The sequence below is a fragment of the Dipteris shenzhenensis genome, chromosome 26 (genome assembly GCF_047967505.1).
Source record: "Dipteris shenzhenensis isolate YYH24624 ecotype China chromosome 26, Dip_SZ_1.0, whole genome shotgun sequence".
Lineage (NCBI taxonomy): Eukaryota > Viridiplantae > Streptophyta > Polypodiopsida > Gleicheniales > Dipteridaceae > Dipteris > Dipteris shenzhenensis.
In genome coordinates, this window is record NC_141621.1 from 17,308,762 (window position 1) to 17,316,452 (window position 7,691).

At 42.7% G+C, this 7,691-nt stretch overlaps 1 pseudogene; it reads right to left on the reverse strand.

Annotated features, from left to right (window-relative positions):
• Window positions 1-4,412: 4,412 nt before the first annotated feature.
• LOC147884747 (putative pentatricopeptide repeat-containing protein At2g01510 pseudogene) lies at window positions 4,413-7,533 on the reverse strand (annotated as a pseudogene).
• Between the last annotated feature and the right edge of the window lie 158 nt (window positions 7,534-7,691).

Consider the following 7,691-nt stretch of genomic DNA (forward strand, 5'->3'; position numbering starts at 1 on the left):
GGGCCAAAAAAGTAAGTTCACTTGCGGGTGGACATTGAGGGGGGGGTGTTAGATATCAATGCTCCACTCTCGTGTAACTACGGCTAACTCTACTTGTAAGCCCCCATATGAGGAGAAGGCATTTGAGTACCTCGGTTATCCAGTAGGTCCTGGTTTGGACACCAGATGGGGGCCATGTGTGGCCTGATGGCTAGACGACTTCAGATAGAATTGGCACACTGCCAACTAGGCTACGTGCAAGTGCGGGAAGGCATCCCTTAATTGACCGCACTAAGGGTAGATGGAGCATTTCCCGAGGCAGCCCACTCTTGGGTTGCGGGGCCTGTTTGGAGCCTCAGATGATCCTGGATGGCTATGGGCCAAACGGAAACCGTAGGTTAGTTGCTCTATTTTGTGCACCGGTTCTATCGTATGGTCGGTGGTATATTTCAAGACCGATCCCCAGCCGACCGTTTTGGGCACACTAGGTCGGTCACCTAATTGAGCCTAACCGACTACGACTAGTGGCTATATAAGAGCAAGCCCGTGAAGCCCATTTCATCACTGGCTACAGCAACCCTGATTTCTTAGCATCTAGCCTCCGTCTTCTACTGTTTCCAGCATGCCATCGAAGCTTCTTTCACAGGAGTGCACAGTTGGGAGGCAGCACCATCTATTGTATCAGTTCTACAGTAATCAAAGTTTTGATTCTCCATACTATCTTGTTTTCTCTCTTGCGTACGAGATCTTGTTATCTGTTGAGTACAGACGTTGTATTATTTTCTTACAGATACAATTTTGGATCATGATGCTAGGCTAGAGAACAGACAATGGTATGTGGCCCTGCTTCTATAAACACAAAAAGTCCCATTGTAGTTTGTTCAAACTAAGATTAGAGCTTTCTTCAACCTCAACTTGATTCCTCAAAGCTTGCTTTTGGTCTTTTCCCCAATCAAATGCATCCCATGCCTCCCAAAAAGCTTTAGAGGCGCTAAGGGATAATTTATGGAACAAGAAGATCCCTTATCCTTTTCAAATCTTTTGGGTCGATTGCATTTCCTATAATGCTGAGATAACATGTCCCAAGAATACTCCATAGGTGCCCCAAAAATGCATTCTAGCATTGAGAGCAATTAAGTGGTTTAGACACTACCAATACCTTCCTCAATCCTTTGATATGACTAGAGGGTTTCATTCCCAGAATAAGGTGATACATGAAGATGTTCATACCTTCTAAAAGTAGATTTATGAATGAATCATTCATGAATCTTTGGTAGGTGCCTAGTGCATTGCACAATCCAAAAGGTACCTCAAACATTGATAGAAATGTGGTTTTCAACTTATCATCGGGTGTGATTGTTATTTGATTATAACTGACAAAGTAGTCCATGAAACTATACGGTTGCTTTCTTGCTATTTTGAATGTCATCGATCTCTTCTTGGAAAGAACTATAGTAGGTGAACACCATTCAGACACCGATACTACAAAAGAGATCAATCGAGCTTCTAGTAGCTTAATTATCTCAGCATAGCATGCTGATTGAAGCTTGTATGCTAGTCCTTGACAGGGAAAACACCTACAAAATCTATGCATAACTACATGAGCTATCTTTGTAGATTGAGATCTAGGTGTGCTCCTCCCTAGATGTTCTTACCTCCTTTATTGTTTCAAGGTTCATGGTTATCACAGAGGCCTCTCTTATGATAGGATCCTTGTCATTTGGGTGCTAAATCTCATTTCTCCATTTTGTTTTGACAAACTTTGTTAACTGCCTGGGTTAACATTGTTACATTTTGTGTCTTCCTGCGAACTCTTGTAAATATGCACAATGCACTCATGAATTTTGTTAGAAGTTGTCTTGGAGCCGTAGTGGCCCAAGAGAATTGTAATACTAGAAATAAGAGAGTATAATAGATAGCAAGGGAGTGAGAGCATAGGGTTGGACCTCCCTTCAGAAGGTGACATGTATAAAAGGCCAACAAATTGACTTTAGTCTTCAATTGTTGAATACATGTTAGCCCATTTCCATGGTTAACACATTGGCACTCCATGTTAGATTCTAGCTAGGGCATATGTGCACATTTGCACTACATTGTATAACACATGGCACAGGGGGCTACCCCCTTTTGACCTATATATTGAGAGCTAGGTGTGGGGACCCTTGATTGGAATCCAGTCGTGTGCGGATTGTGTACATAAATAGGTCCTCTTCTTCTCATTTCTTTCTTAGAGTATTGTAAGTGTGAGACTCTTTTATGAGTGTGAGGCTTGTTGAGAGTCCTTATTCTTGCATTACTTGGTCAAGGTTCCTTCTTGCCTAGGCGCTTGAAGAGGTATACCTTTCCTCTTTTCTAGGGTTCCTTGAGTGTGGTGATGGTACCCAACCATCCTCAAGTGTAAGATCCCACCATTATCAAGCAGCCACAAGCTGCTTGATAATGGTGGGATCTTGTGTACTATGAGGCATCTAGAGGCCCATATCCTCACGTGTTGGGCATGGTGTAGATGAGAAGAGAGTGAGAGAGATGAGTTGCATTTTCTTATTGTAATTTATTTATTGCTTTGCTGGGTAGGTTAGGCTAGGTTGATAGGATTTCTTTTGCTTAGATTACATTTTGGTTTCTTTTATTTGCTATTGGTTTAGGTTACTGTTGGTTTTCAGCCTCCTATGTGGCTTCCATCACCATGCCGTGTGTGTCTACAAGCTACATATTTTTGGTTCCATTGCCGGGGGACAAGTCTGCAAGGAGGCTGTGAAGAAGTGAAGGACTAATTCGTAAGAGGCAGCCAGACGAACATTTTCAAAGAAGACACAATAGGCATTAAGATGAGTTTACAAGGACCCAAGGAGATCTGTCAATAATATCAAAGACCAAACCTGGAAGCCACAAGAGAATTCCATTAGCAAGGCCCTAAGTTCTTGGACCTTCTCATTAGAAGATCCTCAACCACTTACTAGCTTCCCCAGGAAGGGCAAGATTAATGATTTATGCTCTAGCAAGCCATCATTATGTTCCCCTTCTTCTAGGTTTTAAGTGTAGGAAGGGCTATATTGGCTCTTCTCAATTTGTAGTTTTTGAAATGTTCAAGAGGGTCTACATGTGCCTCCACATGGGTCAAGTTTTCCTTAACACTTGGGGGAGACTTTCAACACTACTCGCTCAACTTTAATTTATTCCTATTTGTTTTGGACCATGGAGGCTAATTAACTTATGTTTGTCCATGGAATAATTAATTTATTTTAAGCTATGTATAAGAGGACTGTACATTATTCAAGAGGGTAGGATTCGAACCCACAATATTGTCTTTCCCACATGCAAGCCCTACCACTAAGCTATAGAGTGGAAGAGCATACCTAGTGCCAACTAAAATATTATAAATGGTCCCTCTTCCCCTTCCCCCTTTAGTACGTGCCTTCTTCTTTAAAGCCCCCTTCAAATGGTCCCTATTCTCCCTCCCCCTTGAGCATGTGCCTTCTTCTTTAATGCCCCCTTCTTAAGTCTCTCTTAATTGAAACTCCTCCCACCCCCCTCTATCCTTTAGTTTAATTGAAACTCCTCCCACCCCCCTTTATCACTTAGTTTAATCATGCCCTTTCCCTCTTCCTTTTCACCTCTCTTCTCTTCTCCACAACTAATTAATGGGAATTTCCCATTTTTCAATGTATGGAGGAACATACTTCCTCTCTCTTTCAAGTTTTTTACCTTTTCCCTCATTAGAAGGTACTCGAGGATGGTAAGGTTTTGTAGATTTTGGCCCGAGAACACTCCAACTTGTCTTCTTTTATGGCTGACATCCATAAAAGGATTTCTATGTCATCTTCTAGTTCAATGTAGTGAGTCAAAGGGGGTTGGGCAAGGTACTCCCCAACTTCCTTCCTAAATACCCTTACCTTCTAGAATCTTCTTTGATAGGCACTTGCTCCCCACCTCCACTCTTGCAATAGTGACCTTGCTCCTCTCTTGACAAGATCGTCCCTTGTTCCTCTCGAGTCTTCAGGGTAATCCATTAGGTTCCTTCAATAAGCTATAGTGGGAGGGAGTATGGAAGGTAGCATTGTATCAGGTGAATCCCTCCGGAGAGGAGCCTAAATGGTATGCGTGGAGGAGGAATGGAGCAAGACCATTGGATTTTCAAATCTGCAGCTCGTAAACCCTTCAATTTCAACCCATTGGTCTCTTTTTGAATTTGAATCCCTTGCCTTTAGGGCAAGGAGAGTTTGTGGATCGTCACGTGCTTTTTGTAGCTTAGGGAACTCTTTGCACATACTAGGGGGTGAATTAACGGAGTTGGTGACTCAGGTGTTCACAGCCCTAACCTCATTGGAGATAAATGGGTTCTTCCCAACATAAATTAGGAAGCCTTTGAGTTATACATTTTGTATAGATTGGCACAATAATTGGAAAAAATTTTGGGTTACGTCTCTTCTATTTGTTAATAAGCTGTTACGATGATGTCAAGTATATCAGTAGTAGCCAACACAGCATCCAATGCAGGACATTTTCATCATGTGGTTGTCCCTTACAGGCCAGAAGTACAGAGTGAGAATCAACACCCAAATTGCGATAATGACGTGTGATACAGGAATGGGAAACTGGCTACTTTCCAAGTTTTGCTGAAGCACTCAATATACTGCTTGTGTTCTTGCATGTATTTGAACTGCCTCTCAATCATCTTTCTCATTTTCCTGCAGTAGCTTGCAATATTAGTCATAACATGCACTACATTCTCTACCGCCACATCAACAAAGGGCCTGCCTTAGGTGTGTGAAAATGAACCGTGCACCAACCTTTCTTCTTGCCTCCCCAGCATCTATTGCATGCAAGAAAAGAGTGCCTAGACAACAGGAGGAAAAAAGAAAAGATAAAGTACCTATGCAAGAGGAAACAAGTATATTGATAATGCTCTTCTTTTTGAGGTTGCTCCATCCATCTGAAAGGGATACTACAACCAATCTCCATGCTTGATAGATGTAGCAGCATTATTAATCCTGACTATCTCCTCATCCAAGAGTTTAGTGCCCATGCTCTTATAGTCTACTCCATATGAAGATTCACATGAGCTGACTTCAACCATAGCTCTGATCATCTTCTGCCACTGTCGGATTCTTGTGATATTGAATGCTAGATTGCAATCAATAGAGTCCTCAAAATCAGGATCTTTGCAATCTTCATGAACTCTTTTGTCCAAAGAATTCTGTCCCCAGACAATGTGCTTTGTGTAGCGACACTAGTCTGTCCTCTTACTGACAATTATGAGGTTGTTGGTATTCTTGTGTACATCAGTTTCCATTCTGCAACCTAGAAGTCTATATCCAGCAGTTGCTGGCCTGCTGTATATATATCTGCTGGGATTTCAATCTGTTCTTGCCAGGCTGGCCACAGAAAAATCACACTCCCACTACACTCTGTTGCAACCATCATACATAGGCTGTCGAAGTAGTTATCACCTCGGTGAAAACCCATAATTGTGACCTAGTACTGATAGCATCTTGAGAAAGCCAGTTTGTGATTGTCATTCCAAGGCAGATTAAATTACAAGGATTGGATACTCTGGCGGGGTGGTCTTGGGGCTCTATTTTCAAACTCACCAATAATCCCCACAAGAACATTTCCCTTCCTTAAAATTATGAAAGCGATTAGCATCTCTGCAAATAATGTTTCGCTGTTCTATCTTTGATATAACAGCAATGGCCCTGTGACAATCATCACAAACCCGCAGATTTTTTATGACACGTATGGGTGTCCCCTTAGGTGTATTGATTAGGGCACAAGCAATAGCCAGCTTCTCACTGTGCCCACAGAGTGCATCTTCCTTTTTATCATCACAGATTTCCTGTAGCACAGAATCCAAATCAGGCACATATCCATTATCCTTCATTTTGAGAGAGAGATCTTTGAGCTTTGCATAGATATCTTTGCTTTGGGGATGTGTCCTATCTCTCGCCACAAATGTATGCACCATTCCACAAAGGTCAGTCCACCAACTCTGTCCTATCTTCTTCCATGCTTGAGCATTCTTTCTCATTATGCGGACCTTCTCTCGATCTTCCCACATGTGAACATCTGCATATATGTTCGACATCAAGACATATGCTGCAGGATGTCTCTCATCTAATCGCACCGCTTTGTCAAAGGCATGCTTTCCCACTTCTATATTCTTCCACTTTCTACAAGCACCCAAGACAGTCAACCATACAACCAAATTAGGTTGGAAAGGCATCTCCTCCACCATAACTACTGCCTTGGCCACCAGGCCTGCACGGCCGAGAAGATCCACCATGCAACTGTAATGCTCAACTGCTGGGGCAATGCCATACTGCTTGCTCATAACCTGAAAGTACTTTTGTCCCTTGTCCACTAGACCCACATGACTGCACACAATGAGAACACTAAGAAATGTGAAGCCATTTGGTTGTATACCTTCTTGTCTCATCCTCTCAAACAGACTAAACACAACTTCACTCTCTCCCTGGCGAGCATATCCTGCAACCAATGAACTCCATGTTACAACATCTCTTGTGGACAATGCATCAAACAACTGTATGGCATCAACCATGCTACCACATTTAACGTACATGTCAACAAGACTGTTGGCAACAATTGTAACTGTCTCAAGTCCTGCCCTCCTAATTTGCGAATGGAGTTCCCTTCCAATTTCCAGGGCTGCTGTATTGCCACATGCTTTCAAAATGGCGACAAAAGCCAAGCGATCTGGTATCATACCTTGCTCTTGCATTTGTGCATACAATTTAAAAGCCTCTTCACTTTCTTCTTTCTCAACATAACCCATTATCATGGTGGTCCATGTGACAACATTACGATATGGTAACTCACCAAAGACACGCCGTGCATCCTTCATGCACCCACACTTTGTGTACATATCAACCAAGATAGTTCCAATGAATACATCTGACTCAAAGCTGCTCTTTACTACTTGGGCGTGGATGGCTCTACCCTTCTCTAGGTATTCTAATTTTAACAAATTTCCATGAACATGCTCCCCCTCTTCCACTGCAGCCAGGCTAGTGCACACCTTTAATATGCCAACAAAGGTTGGATGATCTGGTATGACGCCTTCATGTTGCATCCTTGCATACAAATTTAAAGCCAATGCACAGTCTTCCTTCTCGGCATACCCCAAGATCATGGCAGTCCAGGAAAATACATCACGACGAGGCAATTCATCAAAGACACGCCGTGCATCTTCCATGCTTCCACATTTTGCATACATATTGACCAAGGTGGTTCCTACATATACATCTAATTCGAAGCCACTCTTCAAAGCTTGGGAGTGAATGGCTCTACCTTTCTCTAAGCATCCCATTTTCACAGTGTCCTGGTCGCCTTGCTCCACCTCTTCCAATGCTGCTAGGCTACTGCAAGCCTTCAATGCACCGACAAAAGTACGAGTACTCGGTTGCACTCCTTCCTGTTGCATGCGTGCATACAATTCCAAAGCCATTGAACCCTTTTCCTGCTTGGTATAGGCCATGATCATGGCATTCCAAGAAACCGCGTTTCGATGAGGCAGTTCTTCTAAGACACGCCATGCATTTTCCATACTCCCACACTTGGTGTACATGTCCACCAAGGTGGTTCCTAAAAATATATCTGACTCAAAGCCACTTTTAACTACTTGGAAGTGGATGGCTCTAACTTTTTCAAGGTAACCTATGTTTGCAAAATTCCCTTTCCCTTGTCCCACTACT